Below are 24,050 nucleotides of genomic sequence, written 5' to 3'. Positions count from 1 at the left end.
GAGCAATAGACAGGAATACAGACAAGGAGACAGACTCACAGGCAGACAGACACACACATACATTGGAAGACAGACACATAGACAGGTAGGCGTAGAGAGGAGGCCCAGAGACACACAAACACACAGCAACAGATAGGCACACATAGAAGAACACAGAGACAGACAGATGAGGAGACAGACACACAGGCAGACACATACATTGGAAGACATACAGAGAGACACAGAGACACCGGCATAGAAAGGAAGACAGACAAGGAGACAGACTCACAGGTAGACAAAGACAGAGCTTCTTTTGCTCAAGGCCAGCACTCTACCACTTTGAACCACAGCACCACTTCTGGCTTTTTCTGAGTAGTTTATTAGAGCCAACAGTCTCATGGACTTTCTTGCCCTGCTGGCTTTGAACAGCTATCCTCAGATCTCAGGTTCCTGAGTAGCTAGGATGATAGATGTGAGCCACCAGTGCCAGGCTAATGGCTTTAATTTTTCAGATGGCATCTCCCTGCTTCTTCCCCAAGATGAATTCTGGTTAGGCGGAAGTGGGGAGAGAGGGTTAAGAGTTATTGATTCATGGTGGTGGTGATTGCCAGGACCCAGGTATCATGGCTTCTCTGATGCAAAGACCACCACAACCTACTCAAGAGGCTGAGAACAAGGAATGCAGTTCAAAACCATCCCATGTAGGACAGTCCAATTCACCAACAAAAAAAGTCAAAATGGATCTGTGGCTCAAGTGGTACAGTGTTTGCCTTCAGCAAAAATGCTAGGGACAGCTCCCCAGACCTGAGTTGTAGTCCTAGAACTGTCACATACCCACAAAAATAGACAAAGCAACAACAACAAGATATCAATTTCATAAACCCCAAAGAGTTATCAAAGCCAGCTTCCGAATTTCTACTCAAGGGACATTTGAGATAACAATCTAGATGACTTTTGAGAACAAGAAAATTATTGGTAAATTGTAAGATTTTGTAGAAGAGCAAAACTTGGTGCAGTTGAAATTTTGGAAAGGTAATGTTCTCAGGCCTTAGCTATGCCATTAGAGTAGGCCTCTAGACTTATCTACCTAGTTACACTAGAGTAGGCCTCAAGCCTTAGCTATACTATTAGAGTAGAGCTCAAGCCTTAGCTACTTAGATAGCTATTAGAGTAGCCATCAAGCCTTACCTATGCTTTTAGAGTAGGCCAGAAATCTTATCTACTCAGCTAGCTATTAGAGTAGGCCTCAAGCCTTAGTTATTCCATTAGAGTAGCCCTCAAGCCTCATCTAATTAGATAGTTATTAGAGTAAGCCCCAAGCCTTATCTACCCCATAAGAGTAGGCACCAAGCCTTATCTACACCATTAGACTAGGCCACAAGCCTTATTATCTACAGCATTAGAGTAGGCCTCAAGCCTTAGATATGCTATTAGAGCCGGCCTCATGCCTTATCTATGCTATTAAAATAGTCCTTCTGACTAGGAAGACAGAGGATGTGAAAAAGAGCAGTACTTCACACAGGAAAAGCATATTGTATTTGTTATGCCTAGATTTCTGGTCCCCAAAGACAAACAAGGAGCTGATACCGATGCAAACGCATTCAGGCCTGGGTTCCAGCCATTATGGGTTCTCCAGCCTCTCATTGGATAAAGAAGCAGAGTCACAAGTGTAGGTGAAGAATGCAGATGTGCACGCATGTGGGTGTGGACATGAGCCTATGTAAGCACACACAAACACCTACAGCCCCAGATGAGCTTGACATGTGCCACCACAGCTTCAGGTCAAGATTACAGGTGGAGGCACGGAGTCTGCCCTGAATCCTTGGCTGGCGACTGCCTGAGGTTACTCGATTCCACAGGCAGCCATAGAAACCAAGCTGTGTTCATTGCCATCCTCCCACAACTGGTGCTGCAACTGCTGCTGAGACATGGATTCCCGGGTACTCTTCGGCTTCTCTGCCTGAACCTCCATGGTCGCAGTCTGTTTAGGCATGGGACCGCACATGAGTGCTATGCTCTCCAGCCCGGGATTTGAGGTAAGTGGAACTTGTCACTCCTACCCCAACCCATGGGACTGGAAGCACGGAGGAAGGGACCCAAAGTGTGTGTGAAGGGACTGGAAATACAGGTGACAGGACAGGAAGCTTGGGTGAAGGAACCGGAAGCAGGGTGAGAGGACACTCACATGCACTTGCAGAGCCACGTGGGTGTTCTAGAGGCCCATGGAGAAGGAACGCCAGGGGACTCAGAAGCCGCCCTGTCTCCCCTTCCCCAGTACGGCCCAGGGTTGCACCATGCCACCAAGTCCTCCGGTGGTCATGGGGCTGGAGCCATGTTTGCTGGTGCTTTCTCTGAACTGGCACTCACCTGCTACAGTGATGTGGTGCTAGGACTCTTGGGTTTCAACATGGTAGGGGCCTGAGTGGGACCAAAGCCAGTGAGGGCAGACCTCACATTCCTGTTTTTATCAGGAAAAGATGGGGAATTGGAGAAAAGAGGTCCCATTGGGAATGGAGAAGTCCTGTCACGTACATAGGGTTCACTTCTACCAACTGCTTCAAGAATTTAATCACGGGGCTGGGGATATAGCCTAGTGGCAAGAGTGCCTGCCTTGGATACACGAGGCCCTAGGTTCGATTCCCCAGCACCACATATACAGAAAACGGCCAGAAGCGGCGCTGTGGCTCAAGTGGCAGAGTGCTAGCCTTGAGTGGGAAGAAGCCAGGGACAGTGCTCAGGCCCTGAGTCCAAGGCCCAGGACTGGCCAAAAAAAAAAAAAAAAAAAAAAAAAAAAAGAATTTAATCACAGAACCTGCTAGATTGGGTCCTTAGAACTCTAATAATCCAAAAGTGAACTGCAGGTAGATTTGGTCAGCTCTAAGAACATAAGACATAGCTGTCTCGTACCTAATCTCAAAGTGGATTTCTCATGAATGATCAGTACAAAAAGATGCTATTCAAGAGCACAAGGAGAAGTGTCGAATGCCAAAGTAAAACAGAGAAAATCATGCTCTTTCACCCTTCCAAATAGATGTCCACTTGGAGATTGACCGGGCACAGTGGCCTTTTGAAAATTGAGAGAAGGCCAACGATAGAAAAAGAATGTCACTCTTCCTTACGTGGATCTTAGCATGTCCTGAGAAACTTTGACCAAACAATCTCATTTTCTCTTTGCACAGAACATTCCCAAGGAGCTCACGACATCTGCTTTTGAACAGAGAGGTGACCCTAGAATGACAAGGGACCATTTCCACAGCATGGCCACCAACACGTGTCTTTTGTCCATAAGGAACCTGTCCCCTTTCCTACTAGAGCCTCAGTTGCCTCCTCTGCAGGACACAAGGTCAGAATCATTGGATGTTCATGTTGCTTTCTGTTGACAAATTGGTTTAAGGGAGCCTGTGTTTCTGTCCATCCTGGAGGGCTAGATGCTTTAGATGAAGTTGCCAACTTAGTTTAAATGATAGCTTTGTAATACAGCTTCAAACCACTTAAATTTCTTAGACAAGCATGATTTTCTCTTTCACAGCCTGTGAGCTTCAAAGAAGGCAAGTAATAGCAGGGTTGGAATTGTAACTTATGTTACTAGGCAATTGTCTGCTGTGTGATGGAAGGAATATTGACAATTGCAGGTGCCCTGCAAGTCCATTTGCTTCAAATCTCCAGGGTTACATTTCTTTTTAACATTTTTTTAAAGGTTGACAAACCATTCTCTTAGTTTTCAGAACAAGTCTGGTAGCAATGAAAACACAAGCCATGTTTCTGCATGTTAAGTACTGCATTAGCTTTATTCACCAAACCAGAGTCCCAAAGGTCATGGAATGAAATACTTTATTTTAGAGGTGACAGAAAGGTATCCCAGTGTAAGGATGACCCACCTTCTCTCTCTGCCATTGATGCAGATCATTTGATCTCTAGTGCTCCTCATAATGGATATTGTCAAAGTAATGGGAGATCCTGGTGCTGTGGCTTATCCCTGTAATCATAGCTAGTCATGAGGTTCAGATCCAATTGACAGTGTCTTTTTTTTTTTTTTTTTTTTTTTTTTTTTTTTTTTTTTGGCCATTCCTGGGGCTTGGACTCAGGGACTGAGCACTTTCCCTGGCTTCTTTTTGCTCATGGATAGCACTCTGTCACTTGAGCCACAGCGCCACTTCTGGCCGTTTTCTATATATGTGGTGCTGGGGAATCGAACCCAGGGCTTCATGTATGTAAGGCAAGCACTCTTGCCAATATTCCCAGCCCCCAACTGACAGTGTCTTAAAGCCAGCCTGGGAAGATTAGTCTAAGAAACTCCATCTCCAAACTAACCAGCAAAAAGCTAGAATGGAGTCATGACTCAAGTTAGCAAACCAGATAAGCATCTGTGAAGCCATAAGTTCAAACCCTAGTACTGGGGTCGGGGGGGGGGGGGGAGGAAAAAAAGGAATATGTGGATTTGTATGTGGCTTGGAGGCTTGTTTCAGGTCAGCAAGGGAAGGTGGGGGGGTCATTCAGAGGTGTTAATGGGGTTTTGTCCGATAATCTACCGCTCCTTATACCTCTGCTTCTCTTTTTAAATCTGAAAAAGCATAAAACGTGATCTTCGCACTGCTACAGAACACACAGAACTGTGACTTCCTTTTCATGTTGTTCTTTTGTGTTCTTTTTGAAAATTTGGCACATTTCATGTTTCCACATTTCCCCTCCCCTTAGCATAAGCTTAGGTTTTATGTTAAAACATTGGGAGGAATACATGAGAACGCCTGCAACATCATGCTGACAGTACAGTCCATATGTACTGGACATTCACATTATAAATTAAAAAAAAGAAAACTTTCTTCCCAGAGGAAAGAAGAGTAAAGTAGGAAGAGAAAAAGAAAGAGACTTTAGCTACAGAAGCCTCTGTTATATCTCTGTCTTAGTTTCCCTAACAGATAAAAGCTGCACTTTCACATTTGTGCTCTGAACATGAAGTTGAATTAGAATTATATAATGCCAATATCTCTGAATATGTGAACGCAAGGTTACAAATGGTACAACTTTCCGTGTGTGTACAAGTCCTTGGATTTGATCTCGGGGCCTATGGCTTTTTTGGAGATAAGAATTTCATGGATTGCCTGAGCCAGCTTCAAACCTCAATCCTCAGATCTCAGCCTTTTCTGAGGAGCTAGGATTAGAGGTGTGAGCCACCAGTGTTTGGAAACAGTTGGTAAAACTTGCCATCATTTCTCTCTCCATTTACTTATACTTACAGAAAACATAGAAACATGTCAAATGTTAATAGTAGGATCAGAGCAGCATAGAAGTCAGTGGAATTACAGTAGCACTCCACAATGCACTCTTCCAAGGCAACATGTGTGTTTCACAAATCACTGAAGGTGGGCACACATATGGCTCTAAGAAAAATACTGATGGATGGAGGATTGGAGGAAGTGGTACAGATTGTCTGCTCCTCAGACCATTGATGGTTAACTCTGCATCTTCCTTCCAGTCTCAAGTGGTTAAATAGAGGATGTGTGCATAACTTGGAATTATGTTCCTTTTATCTTTTGGGTAATTAAAGGCAATTTCCTGCTTGAGTCCAGGAGAGAAGGTCACTCAGGTTCTCTGAGTTCAAGTCATCATGTCCAGGAGACCCTTAACAGTGCTAACAGCCCTGAGCTGCAAAGAGAAAAAGAAGATGGAGGTTTCATCTCATGTTGTTTTTAGTACTAACAGCCTGAGTTTAAACTCATAAGATGTTCCTCAGTCCTCTGTGATATTTGACAACTTGAATGTCAATTGGACTATTACTGTGACCTGAACTGTATTTCTCTGTGTGTTAATCAATTATATTATCATGGCCATTTTCTTTTGTTGTCATGGGGCTAGCTCTCTACCACTTTGAGCCTTAGGTCAATTTCCAGTTTTCTCATAGTTCATTGGAGGTAGGGTTGGCTGTGAACAACAATATTCAGTTCTGAGACTCCTGAGTAGCTGGGATTACAGGGGAGAGCCCTCACCTCCAGCCTTCCCTTGTCATTCTAAATTGGATTCACTGAAATACAGAAGGCATTGAATTGAAGTTGATTCAAAGTCCACTAGGTAGCAGAATTGCCCAGCTTTATGACAAGAACTACAGGGTTCAGATTATTCTTTGAGAACTGCACAAGTCAGCATAAGGCATCTTATCCCTGACTGTGGGGATTTCATCAGCCTCTCTGAAAATTCTGGGACATTCACTTGATTTTTCAAAAATCAAGTATTCCTCATATAATGTAATAGCTATAGTCTTTGCCCCCAAGGACTATTGAAGCCTATTTTCAGATGAATATTCTTGAATGTAAGCTGTGTCATCAAAACTGACAATTTCATAAAATACATATTGTATACACCTAAGTATAACAGGTGCAAGTAAGTTAAGTAACAAGGGCACACATATTTGGGAACTAAACAGTGAATTTAATAATCTATAGACTACAAGTGTACTGTAGGCCATGAATCTTTGATGTAGAGAGGGTGATTCACATGACCTGTTTCATATTTCTCACCATTTCAGTGGCTTGCCTGTGTAGCAAATATTGTTGAACTTCAAGCATCTATTCTCATTCAGTTTCTAGGAGTCAGGCATCCAGGAGAAGCTTTGCAGGAGGGTTGTAAGTGAGGAGCTCAGGAGACAACTGTGAAAATTTCCCTTGGGCCATGGTCATCTCCAGGCATGACTCCTTCCCATCTCATGTCCTCCAGCTGGATGCTTCAGCTCGTTGTCATGGAGCCTTCTCTCTAGACTACTCACACATCAGTTGTTTCACCAGGATCAAAAGTTAAAGAGAAGGGGGGCTTGGGATATGGCCTAGTGGCAAGAGAGCTTGCCTCGTATACATGAGACCCTGGGTTCGATTCCCCAGCACCACATATACAGAAAATGGCCAGAAGTGGCGCTGTGGCTCAAGTGGCAGAGTGCTAGCCTTGAGCAAAAGGAAGCCAGGGACAGTGCTCAGGCCCTGAGTCCCAAGGCCCAGGACTGGCCAAAAAAAAAAAAAAAAAAAAAAAAAAGTTAAAGAGAAGACACAGGGTAAAAAAAGACAAACAATTACAAAAACAATGCTTGCAAAACTGTTTGGTGTAAGTGAAACTGAACACCTCCGTGGGGGGAGGAAGGAAAGAGGGAGGAGGGAAGAGGGTATGAGGGACAAGGTAACAAACAGTACAAGAAATGTATCCAATGCCTAAAGTATGAAACTGTAACCTCTCTGTACATCAGTATGACAATAAAAATTTGAAAAAATAAAAAATTAAAAAAATTAAAAATAAATAAATAAATAAATAAAAATTTAGCAATATGTTTAATTAAGCCAAATATATTAGAGTATAAATTCATTATGAAATTAAAATATTTTAATGATTAATAATAAAAAAAAGTTAAAGAGAGATAGAGATATATAGAGATGTCACAGTGAGAGTAACAGCCATTTATTAATATCAGAAGTGATACTTTATCATTTCTGTCTCTTTCTATTCATTAGACAATGAATAGATCTGCCCATGTCTCAAAAATGAGGCAGGTGATTGTCAGAATTGGTGTAGTTTTGAACTGGGGACTTCTGTTTAGAGTGCTTTCTGTTAAAGGGACCTCCTTAGCTAATTACTTGCAGTCCTGAATTGAAAGGTCAATCTACACCTCATTTATGCTCTGTCAAATCCAGTGCTTGAAAGGGTCTGTGCCCAAGATTCCTGGTCTTGGACAGTTTTGGGTATGCCTGGCACTGGCTGGCAATTCCCCAAGACTATGGGCTCCTGAATGGGACAGAAAAGAAAGGAAATTCAGAAAATAGTCTAAGAGACATCTAGGACATGAAACAGTGTAATGTGTGTGAAAAGTCTAGGGAATAGGAGAGCACTCTATGATAAAAGATAATGGCCATGCCAGTCATGGCCATGTACTCCTGTAGTCCTGCCATTCAGAACACTGAGGCACGAAGATCATGAATCAAGTTTATCTTGGCTTACATCATCCTCTTCTATATCAGAAGAAAAGTAAGAGAAGAGACAAAGGGAGGAAAAATGTAATAAAGGAAAAGAAGTGAAAGGGAGGAGATGGTAAAGAAGATGGAGGTTTAAATAAAGGAAAGAAGGGAGGGAGAGAATTAGAAGAACCAGTGTTACAAGGGAAAAGTATAAGTTGGGATGTGTAAATAACCCTCAGGGGTAAACCAACAATGATAAATGACAGAAAGTAATTATGGAGACTTTTGAAAGGAGGAAGAATAAAGTAATAGGTCACAACAATTGACAAAATGAAATAGGGTTATGGAAGTACGGCTCTCTGAGATTGTTTTGTGAGTGAACTTTCTGTTAGGGTTCTTGGAATTAAGTCTTGCAATAGTAGGTTGAACTGGAAATCATTATACAGCCCACGCTGGCCTCAAGCACCCAAACCTCCTGCTTCAGCTTTTTTCTGCCTTCTGTGTTTGTGACAATGGCGGCATTATGCCCAGCTCATGTTTAATACTGTGTTGTTGTCAGACCTAGGGCTGGAACAGAGGGCCTGGGCACTGTCCCTCAGCATTTGTGGTTAAGAGTACCTCCAGCGTACTTGAGGCCACAGGGCCACTTGCTGTTTTCTGGTTATTAATTGCTGAGAAACGTCTCATGGACTTTCCTGCCCATGCAGGCTTTGAATGAGATTCTCAGATCTCAGCCTCCTGAGTAGCTAGAATTGCAGGTATGAGCCACCACTGCCCCCCCCCCCCCATTATTTATTTTACTTAAAAGTCCTCTTAAAGTGGACACTGGTGGCTCACACCACCAAAAAAAACAGAAGTGGCAATGTGGCTCAAGTGATAGAGAGCTAGTCTTGAGCTGAAGAGCTCAGGGGACAGTATCCAGACCCAGAGTTCAATAGCAACAACAAAAAAGGCCTCTCAAGTAGAATAAGCATCAGGTCCATGTTGTCACCACATTTTATTTCAGTGCCCTGGTTATTGTATATATGTTTGTCTGAATTAGAGAAGGGAAGGGGAAACATCAAAATGGTGAGACAAAAGATAAAGGAAAAACCAATGCAACAGTGGTACAAGAAAACATCGCAAATTAACAGTACATTCAAGCAGGGGAAAATTTTAGAGGAGAGAAGATGGCAGAAGAATGAGGGAGGTGGTCAAAAGTATGACAAGAAATGTACTTACTACCTTACATATGTAACTGACCCCTCTAAACAGCACCTTCACAATAAATTAAATTTATAAAAAAGAAAAAATGATTAAACTAATCAAAAGCAAAACAAGACAAAGAACCAGAGAAAATGGTAAAAACAGGAACACAAACTAGAATGGCAGATGTGGACAAAACTATGACTTAATCTTGGAGGTCTGCTCTCCCTTTTCAAGTAGAAACAGAATATTTGAGTCATATCATTGCAAAGTCTCCATTTCTCGGGATCCTTTGCAATTAGACATAGATGATGCTATGGGACAAGAACAGTGTTGTAATTTCTGTACAAGAATAAAGTACACTGGCTGATGTTCCCCAAGAAGCAAACTTAAGGTACCCTGCCCTCCGTACCCCCACCCCACAAATGTCAGCGGCCACTGCCCAATGTCCTCCTCTTATGGTTCCCACATGGATGCCATGGGAGCAGTAGCATCTTCCATGTACCAGTCTTTCTGGGAAGCAGTCCTCCAGGCTCAAGAGCATACCTATCAGAGGGTGCCTGCTGAGCCCAATTGGTCCATTCCTCACTAAGGTCACTGGTCCCACTTGTGATTGGTCCATTTGCTCCCTGATGTCCTCAGGCTTTGTGAAGCATCCCCAGTAGAGTATATAAGAAGCTACTCTCCACTTTTGTCAGTTACAGCACTGGGAGCTTTTCTTGGTGTCCGCTGGACTAACTTCGAATGACTCTAAGGCTTTCTTTGTGTGTGGGGTGGTGGTGTGGGAGGAGCTGTATTGGTGTGGTTTGTGTTTGCGTATTTCTTTTCATGATTCTGGTGTTTGCATTTAATTATTTGTTTTTTAGTTTAGCTCATTTGGGTTAAGATTTCCTATGTGTCATCTTCATTTAGAACATTCGAGATAATTTTAAGATTGCATACTTGCTATCCCATTGGAAAGATGTCAAAATACAATAAAGTTTCCTTTATTTCTTCCTTGGAAGGGGAGAAGGAGATCACCATCCTCGGATCATATCAACTGAAGGAGACCATCGGCCATGGTAGCTTTGGATATGTGAAGGTTTCCCATCACCGCCTCACAGACACAAGGCTGGCCATGAAAGTTCTCCTGGAGAAAGACCTGAAGAGCCATGCCATAGAAAACGATGTGGACATTGTGAAGAGCATACATCAGCCACACATCATCCGATTTTTCAAGATCATGGAGGATAAAAACTGTCTATATCTCATCAGGGAGCTGGCCATGAGGGGATACCTCATGGGGTGGAGCCACAAAGCCTGCTGCAGCTGCATAATCGAGCATGAAACCAGGAGGCTGTTCAGATCATGAGTGCCATGCCCTGCCTTCACAAGAACAGAATTGCACACCAAGACCTCAAGCCCCAAAACATCCTGTTGGATGCCAAGGTCAATGATTTCAGGGAGAGTGTCAGGATGACCTGGGGGCAGTTGATAAAGGGAGCTTGTGGAGCCTTGATATTCTGACCCCCAGAAATGTTCCTACACCAAATGTATTATGCCTACAAGATGGACATTTGGAACTTATGCATCATTTTGTATGTGATGGCAACAGGAAAGTTCCCATTTGAGGGGAGGAAGTTTGCTGACATATAGGTCCTAGTCATAGAGGCCAAGTACAGCTCTCCACTATACCTATCTGCAAAAGGACTTCACCTACTTTCCCAATTGCTGACTGTGGACTTCAGTCAGAGGCACAATGTTGAACAAATAATGGAGTACCCATAGCTGAGTCTCTATGGGGTATGTGGCCTGGGTCCTGATAAGCCGCTACCCATTAAGTTGGACCACATTATTGGATTACAGGATGATGAGGTGGCCATATTCAGTGTGCATCTGTGTCAATGAAGGGAGGAGAGGCTTCCAGCCAGAGTCCACAGAGCATCACCTGGATCAGGATGCAGATGGGAATGATGAAGTTAGGATCCCCTGATACCAGCAGCCACCTCATCCTTCCCCCTGGAGAAGTGACTTTGAAGGCCAGAACCACAGTTACAGTTTTTGCCAAAACAGTGCAAACAGTAACAGTGAATGCAACTCCAAAAATGGTTTTCTGTAGAATGCTGGTGACTGTGTTGGGACATCCAATAAAGAGCAAGGAACTGAGAAAGCAGAAGATAAAGGAGAAGAGCAGGATGTAGCTGAGAGGCATATATCTTCCTGTTACACATCTTCTCAGAGAAAAAGACACATCCTAGCTTCCCTCCCATACTTTCTTTGTCTGCAGGCTCTGAAATAGCACATACAAGTCTCTCCTTTAAAATTATAAACATAGTATTTACCTTCTAGAGAAAAAGTCCCTTCCTGTGTATGTGCCTATTTATTCCAGATAGGGAGCATTCCAAGGTACAGAAAATGATGAGAACAAGAGCCCTTCCTTCCACTCCCAAAAGGCCTACCCCTGAATAAAGTCTAGGGATAACTTCCTTTGTCAGGGCCACCAGCCTTTCTGAAGGATCCTGTGGTAAAAAGCAAAGTAGCAAACTAGATTTTAAAGGCAGCCACATAATCTCCCTTCAGACTCAGGAAGAGAAGCAGGGCTGAAAGAGAGAGAGAGAGAGAGAGAGAGAGAGAGAGAGAGAGAGAGAGAGAGAGAGAGAGAGAGAGAGAGAGAGAAAACCCATGCTTAAAATAGGATTAGAGTGAGGGGCTGGCGATATGGCCTAGTGGCAAGAGTGCCTGCCTCATATACATGAGGCCCTGGGTTCGATTCCCCAGCACCACATGTACAGAAAATGGCCAGAAGTGGCGCTGTGGCTCAAGTGGTAGAGTGGTAGCCTTGAGCGGGAAGAAGCCAGGGACAGTGCTCAGGCCCTGAATCCAAGCCCCAGGACTGGCCAAAAGAAAAAAAAAAAAATTGGATTAGAGTGAAATAGGAAATAAAGCAGAAGAGCAAATGGGAAGCCACCCCTAGGAGACCGCCCCACCCAAGGACAGCTGCAGAAGTCACACCCCTCCTATCTTAGGCCTAGCATCCAGTATGTGGAAACCATGATGGACCAGAGATGCCTACCTTCTGCAGTTCACATCAGAAGACTCATATTTGGACAAAGGACATACATCTTCCATTAAGAGCTCCCTGTTCTTGTGAGCCACCCAGGACAGAGGAGAAAGCCATGAAAATGTCATACAGGAAAAGAGGCCAGCGTTGTCCACCAGGTGTTGGTGTCTGTAAAGAGAAAACAAGTCACAAAGCTTCAACATACACCAAGAAGACAATATTTAAAATACACTTCAGTAAACAGTTCTCTTGATTAAAAGTACATCTCCCCAACTGCCTCATCTTAGTTCAAATTTTCAAAAATGCTTTTGGTGCTTGGCTGATGACTCATTAACCTTTATAGCTTCTTACTTGGAAGTGGTCCAGATTGGCTTCAAAGTACTTCCCCTTGGGATGTTCATCATCCAGAATTCTGAGCTGAGAATGTATAGACACATCCAGGGAAATACCCTCAGCTCGGGCTGCTGTTTCCAAGGCATCCCTGGCAATCCAGCTTCTCCAGAGAAAGGGAAAGAGACATGAGCACTTAACAAATATTACATATACAGAAGAGCAAGTCCAAGTGACAACAGCACAACCACACATTACCTCACCCAAACTGAGAAATCCCAACAATGGTCAGGAGGCCATTAGGTTCTCTCTTGGTGTTGCATAACCTAATGTTTGTTTGTTTGCTTTTGCCAGTCCTGTGGCTTGAACTCTGGGCAGGGGTGCTGTTGCTGAGCTCCTTTTGCTCAAGGCAAGAACTTGAGCCATAGCACACTTCTGGCTTTTTGGTGGTTAACTGGAAACCAGGCTGGCTTTGAACCACAATCTTCACATCTCAGCCACTTTAATAGCTAGAATTACAGGCCTGAGCCACTTGTGCTCAGCTGAGTCTCTATTTTTATAAACTATTCTTTTGTGGACCAAGACACCAAAAAATCAAGGATATTATACAGGTATATTGATGATAAAGTAAAATAGATCACTATGAAACATTTCATAAAATTCAGGTTATAGCAATAGTTTGCTTTTTGTAATATAGGTCTACTAATGAGGAAATATTTCACTTAATTAAGGTTTAAAATATTTTCCCCTTTCACTAAATCTTGCAAATCTTCATGCACCAATGTTGATTTGAATAAAAGTCCACAACTTCATTTTGAGAATATCTTCACAAAGAAAGCTACTGCTCAAATATTTAAGTTGATCCAGGAGCCTGTGGTCTGAACTGGCCATACTCATCTCTCAGAAGGCATGGTGGATTCTACTGCTTTCTCTCCTGCTTTATTGGTTCGTTCTCTCTCTCTCTCTCTCTCTCTCTCTCTCTCTCTCTCTCTTTCTCTCTCTCTCTGTCTCTCCATCTCTCCATCTCTCCCTCTCTCTTTCCTTCCCCTTTCTTCATTCACAACTAGGGATTGAACCAGACCTTTGCATTTAGTATACAATCACTTTACACTAGGCTACTAACCCAGCCCAGTGGATTTTATTTTATTTATCTTTTTTCTTTTTTTTTTTGCCAGTCATGGGGTTTGGTCTCAGGGCCTGAGCACTGTCCCTGGCTTCTTTGTGCTCAAGGCTAGCACTCTGACACTTGACTCACAGCACCACTTCTGGCCATTTTCTTTATATGTGGTGCTGGGGAATCGAACCCAGGGCTTCATGTATGGGAGGCAAGCACTCTTGCCACTAGGCCATATCCCCAGTCCCCTAGTGGATTTTAAAATGTAGAAATCTGCTCTGTACATCAATGAGATTCAAAAAGCACTGTTAGAGCCATTATCTGAATCAGAAAATACATCCACTACAAACGTATATTGGAAGAGTTTTAACTTTTGACAGCACAGAAGTTTAGAAAGTAGTTTAATATTTTTTATGATTCAAACATTAGTTGTAATAAAATTACTTTCCCATAGTATCATTTTATATACTACTAGGAATGAACGTAGTTTTTCTATATCCTTGTCAGCACTTGGTTGTGACATCAGTTTTCTTTTAATTTCTTTTTAACAGGACTGGTGTATTTGTGCTGCTCTAATGGAATGCTATTTGACTTCTGTGGTTCCTTTCTTTCACACACTCTTTTTGGCAAATCTTCTTCTCTATATATTTTTGCTTTAGTTATTTTATGGTTAAAATCTCACGTTTCTTCCCTGGGCTGGCTTCAGGATCAGACCATACCTTCCTACCCCAGGCTGACTTCAGGATCAGACCATACCTTCCTACCCAAGGCCTCTCACATAGTTGGGATGACAGGCATGCTCCACCCAAGCCCCGCTGGTTGAAAGGGGTCTCCACAATTTTTTGTTCAGGTTTGCCTCAACTCTAGCCTCTCTACCTTCCAAGTAGCTAGGATGCAAGAGTAACCCACTACGTGCAACTTTTGAGTCTTTTATATATTTCCTAACAGGATTTTCAGCATTGAATTCACATAGTCCTTTATGTCTACTGGATTCAAGTCATTTATAAGCTAAGAGATTTGCAAATATTTTCTTCCAAGTTTTTGCTCTCTTAATAGAGCCACTGATAGAGTAAAAGTTTATAGCGATTTATTTTATTTTTACTCTCTCTCTCTCTCTCTGTGTGTGTGTGTGTGTGTGTGTGTGTGTTACAGGGGTTTGAATTTGCTTGAGCTTTCTAGACAGATGCTTTAACACTTGACCATGAACCCACCCCTTTTTCTTTAATAGATATTTTTAGACAAGGTTTTTCTCCAAGCACCAGCCTCAACTTTTTGATTCTCTTATTTATGCCTCATTCACAGTTGGGATTACAGGCATGTGCTACTACACCCAGTCTTCTATTTGAGACAAGGCTTATTGATATTTTTGTCTGAGTTGATCTTGAACCATGATCAATCCATCTTTCCTTCCTGCATAGCTGGGATTGTCACCATGCCTGGAAAAGATTGTAATTCTGATGAAGTCTAATTTATTTATTTTGTTCGTTTTATGGATTATGTGATAAGCATCCTGTCTAAGAGTGCTTCTCTATACCTACATCAAGAAGGTTTTCCTTACATGTTTTCTTCCAAAAGTTTTATAGTTTGACAGTTTACATTTACATCTATCATAAATTTCCAGTTAATTTTTCTGTAACCCAGAAAAATTAGGAGTGAAGTTTAGGTAAAAGTTTTGTTTCATTGCTTATGCTTATCCAATTGTCCTAACCTAATTTATTAAGAAGACATTGGCATGGAGGCACAGTTCCAGTGGAACAGGGTTTGCCTCACAAGCTCAAGGCTTTGAGTTCAAACTCTAGTACTGCAAAAAAAAAAAATAATAATAAAATGCCTCAATTTTCCATCAAATTGCTTTTGTGTATATGTGAAAAAGTTGGCCAAACCTGTGTGAGTCTGTGTCTAGAGTCTACTCCATTGATCTCTCCATGAGTATACTGGCACTGCTGACTTAGTTCCCAAGCTATAAATTAAATCTCAAAATCGGGTAGTATGATACTTGGAATTTTATTTTTTTTCAAAAGTGATTTAGTTGTACTAGTTTTTTTTTCCTTCCTAGTGAACAAAGCTCAAAAGTTAGATAGTTTTTTATCAACATTCTGTGCCATTAGGGCATCAGAAAAGGAAAACCTGGTATGCCACCCATTAATTAGTATGCTTACATAAAAGTGACATATTGGTAATGGGAGGAGTCTTTACAAGTTTCATTCTCAAAACAATGTACAGAGCACCTTCTATGTGCAAGACTGTTCCCAATAATGGGAATAAGAACAAGACAGAGATAGCACACTAATTTCTGTGGTGGGGGGAGGGGTGGGTGCCAAAGCGAATGTGCATGCGTGCACCAGCATGTGATACTCCGAGAAACTGTCCTCAGCTTTTCTCTCTTTTTTTTCCCTCAAAGCTGTGCTCTACCACAACTCCACTTTCTGGCTTTTTGGTGGTTATTTGAAAATAAAGAGTCTCACAGACTTTCTTGCCTGGACTGGCTTCAAACTGCGATCCTCTTCTCAGCCTTCTGGGTAGCTAATATTATAGGCATGAGCCACTGGTGCTTGGCCACTAATTTCATTTTTGTCATCTCCAAAATGCCCAGTAAACGTTCGCAAAAAGTTTACTAATGGACTTAACACAGTTTTTCCTTACTATATATATCACAGTTCACTTACAGCAGCTTCATTGTATTGTGGCTTTATTTTTAAGTAGGTAAATAGTGATCTCTCACCTACCATGGGAGCTATGTTCCAGAGATCCCCACGATAGGTGAAAAGCTGCAAAGCAGCAGTGTTAGATAGTTGTCCCTTGCTATATTGCAGTCCATTTATTGCTACTTCGCAGATTTTTTGGTGCTCTGGAATGTAACACCCATAATAGGCAAGAACATCCCATTTGCAAGTCATACCATGTTTCTGTAATTATTTCCCATAGTGTCCCAAATCATCAGTCTTGCCTGCTTCAGGAAAATGCAATCCTTGATGAAGAAGTGAGCATCTGATACAAGATCCTTTCTTTAAAGCGAACAGTCCTGTTCCATTTCTGCTCCCAGGTCCTTCAAACACAGATTTCTCAATAATCACCAGATAGTTAAGTGCTGGTGGCTCATACCTGTAATCCTAGCTAGTCAGGAGTCAGGATTGCAGTTCAAAGCCAACACAGGCAGGAAAGTTCCTATCTCCAATTAGATTTCTACCTCCAATTAACCACCAAAAAGGCCAGAAGTGGAGTTGTGGCTTAAGTGGCAAAATGCTAGTCTTGAGCACAAAAGCTCAGGGACAGTGGCCAGAGCCTTGAGTTCAAGCCCCAGAACTGGCACAAAATAACAACAACCCACCATATATTTCGCTGCTAGTACAAACTCTCAAATGCAAATATTAGATAACAAAATAAATAGACAAAAATTCAAAAGAATTCTTATACTTCAAAAACCCATTATCTCTTTGGATTAAACTACATAGTACTATGTCTGTAGGTAGAATTCTCCCTTAGCTGGAGACAAAAGTGAAGTGTGCAGATTTCAAAAGATAGACAGGGTCTGAATGCTCATTCTGCCATCAGCCTTCAGCTACTGAAGCTTCAGTTCATTCACAACTACTTGGTGCATGTACCTGGCACACAGTATTGAAAAGAATTAAAGGGATAATGAAAAATACTGTGAAAACACTTCATACATACTAACAATACTACCCTGAGCTGCCCTGATAAACCGTACAGCCCATCTCAACTACTTCCTCTTTCATCTAACTGGCCCATCTCTAGGGTCACCTCGTTCCCCTTCCCATTGGGTCTTCTCACCCCTATATCTCTGCAACAGGATACTTCCAGCAAGAACACTTGGAGGGAAAGCTGTCCTACTCATCTGCATCCCTGACTCCTTGCACAGTACAGAGTCAATGGAAATAATTTTATGTTCCTCTGCATACTATGTATGTGTAGTTAGCATTTTAATACTGAATCACTAATCACGATCTTAACCATTCACTTCTGTTAAGACATTCTAGTTTGTTTTTTTCTTATTGAGTATAATAAATAATTAGTTCATTTTTCTCTTTCTGGATTACATGGATACACTCCTCCACTAGTAAAAGAATTGTAGAGCTGACTCCATCATGATTAGGGAAACATGGTAGGGAATGTTGGGGGGAATAGACCTGACTCCATCTTATTAGGTCAACCTGACCCCAAATTCTGCTTCTGCAAATGGCTTGCTTGTTATTTGCTCTACACCCTGCATCAAGCTCCTACATCTATGCCATGCGAGCTTCACTTGTAGTTTGCTGTAACCCTGCATCAAGCCCCTACATCTGCGCTACGCTTTTACCTTTACAAACACCAATTAGAGGACTGCTCGGGGTCACGGTGGCATCTCCCAAGTCTGTGCTGCGTCCCTGGCTGGTTAGTTCGCTTTATGCTTCCCCAATAAATCCATCTTTTTGCTTGAGACTGTCTCTGAACAGTGAACTCTTTGAGGGACAGGGAATCCCCTCCTTCAAACTCTGTAATATTCCTTAGCCCCATAACAAGAATAAGATTAGGACTATGGTTCCTAGAGCATGAACTGGGGCAGGGGTGTAACTTAGAGCACTTGCCTAACATGTGTGAGTCAATTGGGTTGAAACACCAATACTACAAGGGGAATGGAAAAAACAACACCTACTAGAAACTTACCAAGTTTTCCCCAATAGCTTTATTATAAAATATTAGAATATGTATTCTAGTATTATTGCAAAATGAACTGCTATTTAGCTTTGGTGTTTCAGTTCTACTTTGTTGACCTGAGGCTGCCTCTATCCAACTTTCCCTGGGACACTGGACAGAAAGAGAGGAAGCAAGGGCAATTTCATAGTCAAAGCTCATGACTAGCATGTATGTATAATAGCAAACTGTTTATTTGAATATGAGAAGAAAATTTGTGCCAGTTTCTTTAAAAAACAAACAAACAGCTGGGTGCTGATGGCTCATGCCTGTAATCCTAGCTACTCACATAGCTTATATCTGAGGATTGCAGTTCAAAGCCAGCCTGGGCACGAAAGTCTGTGAGACTCTTATCTCCAATTAACTATGAGAAAACCAGAAGTGGCACTGTGGCTCAAATGAAAGAGCACTAGCCTTGAGCCAAAGAGCTCAGGGACAGCACTCAGGCTCAAAGTTCAAGCCACATGACTGAAGGGAAAAAAAACAACAAAGAATCTACTTACCCTAGGCTGTCCTTGAACTTTCTGTCTCAGCTTCCTGAGTCGACCATCACACCTGGTTTTGCAGCTATTACTTCAAAACAAACCAACATAGCAGTTACTGTATCCGACACTGTCTTAACTGCTTTATAGACATTAACTTGGTGACCCTTGTACCAACCCTGTATATTACTCCTCTTTTACAGCTGGAAGAAATGGAGTCAAATAGGTATTAGATGGAAGTACATATTTGAGTCCATGCTTAAGTTGCTCTAAATTACTATGCATATGCTTTTCAAAAAAGAAGGAAAGCTGGGCACTGTGGCTCATGCCTGTTGTCCTTGCTGCTCTGGAGGCTGAGATCTGAGGATTGCAGTTCAAAGCCAGCATTGGCAGGAAAGTCCATGAAACTTCTATCTCCAATTTATCACCAAAAAAAAAACCAAAAGTGGCACTGTGTCTCAAGTGGTAGAGTGCTAGCTTTGAGCTGAAGAGCTCAGGGGTAGCTACGCCCAGGCCACCCAGGCCCCACAACTGACCAAAAAAAAAAAAAAAAAGCAAATAAATTCTAATTATCCAACATATACCTTCATAAAGAGCTTCCTTCTCTTCACCAGAGGAAGTACTGGAATAAAATAAATTTTAACTGATTTTCCTAACTCGCCTCATTATAAGCAAATGGAAATTTGCAAAATCTACCACAGTTCTGCACTTAACACAGTAGAATGTAAAAGCATTTTACTTAATTGCAAAAATGCCCATCCTAAATTGTTTGTAAACCAAAGATGAGCAGACGCTAGAGATGTATTAAAGACTCATGTTTAAACATAACATTAAAGCATCTATCAACCTGCCAGTAACTGCACATATGTCTTGTATTTGTAACTATGTGCTTCCTAACTTTAACTTCTCTTTCCTTCTAGCCTCCCTAAAAGGGCTTTTAAGACCCAGCACATCAGGAGGAAAAAAAAGAGCCTGCTTAAAGGTAAAAATACTTATATACTACCAAAATCAACACTCTACAAGGTGAGTTATAAACACTGGAAATGAACCAACTGAAAAAAATTTAATATATCCAAGCTAGTTGAGGTACTACGTGCGCACATACATAACATGGCAGTGTTTAGATATGTGAGTCAGTGAGCACTGTGAGAAAATCAATACCAGCTTATGAATGAACTGAGACCCACATTTCATATTGTAAAAAAAATCCATCTGAAACTAACCCTTAAAAAATGATGTAAGTGGCGCGAAGACGTTGGTCCGTGGTGCGGCAGTACCCAGGCGCCGCTACCGCCCTGGCCATTTCCGCGGGCCTTTAGCCCTCCGCCCCTATCCTCTCCGAGCCGCTCTGGCTGCGGACACCCTTGTGTGGCTTCCGTCTCCTGCGGTCCCCGCCGCTGGTGCTCCTGCTGCACCGGTTTGGGACCGGAAACACCTTGTTCTGCCGGCAAGCCCAACCCATGAACCCGGGGGCAGCGGCGGGGCGGGGTGCGCCCTGACGGATGTGGAACTCCGCCCGCGGTGCCTGCGGCTGTCTTTGGTGTTCGGATCTGACCCGCAGCGCGGCAACGACCTGCTGCTGCTTCCGCCGGCGGCGGGGCAGAGACTGGAGCCCCGGGGCCTCCCCGTGGACCTGGCCGCCCAGGAGCCCCGGCATCAAGTCCTCTATTTCCCCGGGGATGTGCAGAATTACAATGAAATTATGACTCGTCATCCTGAGAATTATCAGTGGGAAAGTTGGAGTCTAGAAAACGTTGCCACCATTTTAGCTCATCGGTTCCCCAATAGTTATATTTGGGTGATAAAGTGCTCCCAGATGCATTTGCACAAATTCAGCTGCTATGACAACTTTGTGAAAAGCAACATGTTTGGTGCCCCAGAACATAATACTGACTTTGGAGCTTTTAAGCACCTTTATATGTTGTTAGTTAATGCTTTTAACAAGTCAGAATGGTTTGCTGAAGAATGCGAATGTTTGGAATAAGGACTCCAAAGCATCTGACTATAGATCAAATTCTTCTAGTAATGGTTGCCAGGTAGAAAAAGAGAAGACCTGTAAAAGATTTGATGAATCAACCATAAGTGATAGTGGTTCTACACCATCACTAAGAGGTGCATCTTTCACTCTGATTGGATTCAATAAAGGTTGTGTTGTTTTGAATCAGTTACTTTTTTAATTAAAAGAAGCCAAGAAAGACAAGAACATAGATGCTTTCATCAAAAGCATAAAAACAATGTATTGGTTGGATGGTGGTCATTCTGGAGGAAGCAATACTTGGGTTACATATCCAGAAGTCTTAAAAGAACTTGCACAAACTGGAATTACTGTTCACACCCATGTAAGATCTTACCAAGTAAGTGATCCAATGAGATCTTGGATTGGAAAAGAGCATAAGAAATTTGTTCAGATACTTAGAGATTTTGGTGTGCAGGTGACTAGCCAGATTCACTTTGCAAAGAAAGCTCCTTCCATAGAGAATCACTTCAGGGTTCATGAAGTATTTTAAGACTACAGCATATTACTGTACTTTGTTTAATGGGAAAGCATGAGCACTTTGTTACAAATTCATATAACAAAATGTGTGGTATAATTTGTAGTGCATTGTCAGTTTGGGGTGGGAGAAGCGCACATTCCTAAAACAACCTAATGTGTATCCCTTTCTTGTGAATATGAGCATTGGGCTAGGTTAGGATTCACTTGAGAGCTATAAGAATGGTTTATGATAATCCTAAGAGAAAATATGACCCTTAAAAATGAAAAAAAAATAATATAGTCTTTAAAGGGAAAATAAAATTGTTGGAAATAGCTAACTTTTTGAGTAACAATCTAAACTAATTTTGATGGCTTAACAGTATTTAGTTACTTTGACATTCATGGATCTATTCTTGATGTGTTACCAACTGTTTTTTTTCCTAGTCAAGGTATTTTACTTACATATGCTCAAGAACAAGTAATAATATAAAGTTGGTTTTAAAACATTACACTTAAGAACTATGGCTTCATTTTTGTCAGTTAATTGATTGTTGTTAGGCTTCTTGAATCGTGGGCATAAACCAGTTTAAAAACAATTAGTTGACTATAATTATATATGGTGAATAAAAACATACTCAGAACAATGTAGTTGCCTTTAAGAGGCCAACATAGGCAAAATAAATACATAATGATTTGTTAGTGCTCTACTGAAATGGAGACAACTCCACAGATATAAAATAGTGTTTCTTCAGAAGATGATCTTTGTCTGCTAAAAGAAAATAGCTCTCTTTGGCCAAAATGCAAAGTGACATAACTATAAGAAAAGTTACAAAGGGAAAGTTTGGAGACACAAATGATTTAATGTTGGCTCAAAGGCTGAATTTGTTTAACACTGCTACATGATTTGGCTGAAGTTGCCTTCTGCCCCTTTTTTTCTTGACCTAGATAAGTACATTTTGAGAAACCAAGATCTAATGGATTCCAACCAACCTTGAAACATAACTGTGGGAGTATAAACAGGGATCAGTTGCTTTTTTGGCTAATTAATAATTAGCTTTGAAGGTCATGAAATAAGCTAGGAAGTAATGTGCTGCCTTAGGAATGAAAAAATAAGATGTCTTAAGACCAAGGACCTAAATTTATAAAACAATACAGAAAATGCAAATGTGTTGGTTTCTTCCCAGAATTATATTTTGATGAATATAAACATTCCAAATATTCATATTCAGAATAAAGGATCCTTGCAGACCAGATGCTTAAAAATAAGTGCACAAATCTACAAGAGTAAACTTTTAAAGGCAAAGCAATTTTACATCGCTCCATTTTATTTATATATGCGCTCTTTTTTTTAAAACTAAAAACTCCCATTGCAGAAACCAGTCACTTTGGTAATATTTTAGCACTATGATTGGCTGGCTTTTGCTCAATTTAATAATAGTTGGTTAAATTCCCATGTATCTCATATAAAATAGCTGAATTACTGAATGGTCAATGAGAAGGAAGAAAAGGCTGTGATTTTCACAGGACTAACTGAAATACTAAGGTAGGACTTATAATAGAATTTACTTTTAAAATCTAAAATGTTTGTAAAAACCTGAGATGTTCAGTTTTGCAGTTATGTGAATGCTTGATTTCATTTGTTACAGATTGAATAGATATTAAGAATTCACTGAGACCCTAAAAGTGCCATCATAGTGAGACAGTTATTGAAAAGTGAAAGTACTTGTCAGGACAAAAATATGTTCTGAGTCATCCATATTCAAATGTTTTCTGTTTAAGATTTCAGATGGGTCCTATTTCTACATTTGTTTGTTGATGTAAATGTTAATGTGTCTTCTTGACTGTGCCCTTTAAATTGAGAAAATTAGTCCTACAAATAATGTGAAAGTTGTTGTCACCACAGCATGAATGTATAATTAAAATTAAGTTTACAAAAAAAAAATGTCAGGGGCTGGGGATATGGCTTAGTGGCAAGAGTGCCTGCCTCATATACATGAGGCCCTGGGTTCAATTCCCCAGCACCACATATACAGAAAATGGCCAGAAGTGGCGCTGTGGCTCAAGTGGCAGAGTGCTAGCCTTGAGCAAAAAGAAGCCAGGGACAGTGCTCAGACCCTGAGTCCAAGCCCCAGGACTGGCCAAAAAAACAAAACAGAACAAAAAAATGACATAAGTGATGAAATAAGTAGAAAAATACTGAATAGCACAATTAGGGAAAGGAGCTAGCTTCCATTTCCTCCAAAAGGCAAAAACTTATCAAAGACAAATGGTTACAAATAGAAAAGGAAAATGTATTGCATAATGAAATTAGTGTTAAAGAAGAGGATAAAGTTAAAGAATTAATTAGGTATCTCATATATTTCAAACCTTATGCTTTTAGTGAGATAATATTTCTTAATCCATTCACTGAAGGTCTATGATGTACAGACACTGTCCATAGTACAGCAGGAAACAAACATATAATATCAACAATCAAAAAGCATAACTTCAATATTAAGATATAATTATATACTTCAGTAAAGAGAGACAAAATCCAATATGGGAAAGAAGGAAATGTAAATAAATATACACTGTAAGAACACCAAACTGATTCTGTACCATCAGTAGGAAAAAAAAATGGGAATAGCTAACATCATATGCATACCATGTCTCTAATTTTCCTGTATTGAAAAAGGAAAATATTACCAAAAAAAAAAGAATTATCTATACCCAATTGTTAGCCAGGCATGGGGTCTGCACCTATAATCTCAGCACTCAAGAAACTGAGGCAAGAAGAGTGGTCTATACGGTGAGAACTCAGAAACAACCAACATTGGCTCAAAGGGCTCTA

At 41.3% G+C, this 24,050-nt stretch overlaps 1 pseudogene; it reads left to right on the top strand.

Annotated features, from left to right (window-relative positions):
- Positions 1-1,982: 1,982 nt before the first annotated feature.
- Positions 1,983-21,271, top strand: LOC125366973 (annotated as a pseudogene).
- The last annotated feature ends 2,779 nt before the right edge of the window (positions 21,272-24,050 follow it).

The sequence above is a fragment of the Perognathus longimembris genome, chromosome 18, assembly GCF_023159225.1.
Source record: "Perognathus longimembris pacificus isolate PPM17 chromosome 18, ASM2315922v1, whole genome shotgun sequence".
Classification (NCBI taxonomy): domain Eukaryota; kingdom Metazoa; phylum Chordata; class Mammalia; order Rodentia; family Heteromyidae; genus Perognathus; species Perognathus longimembris.
This window is presented reverse-complemented; position numbering and strand designations above follow the sequence as displayed.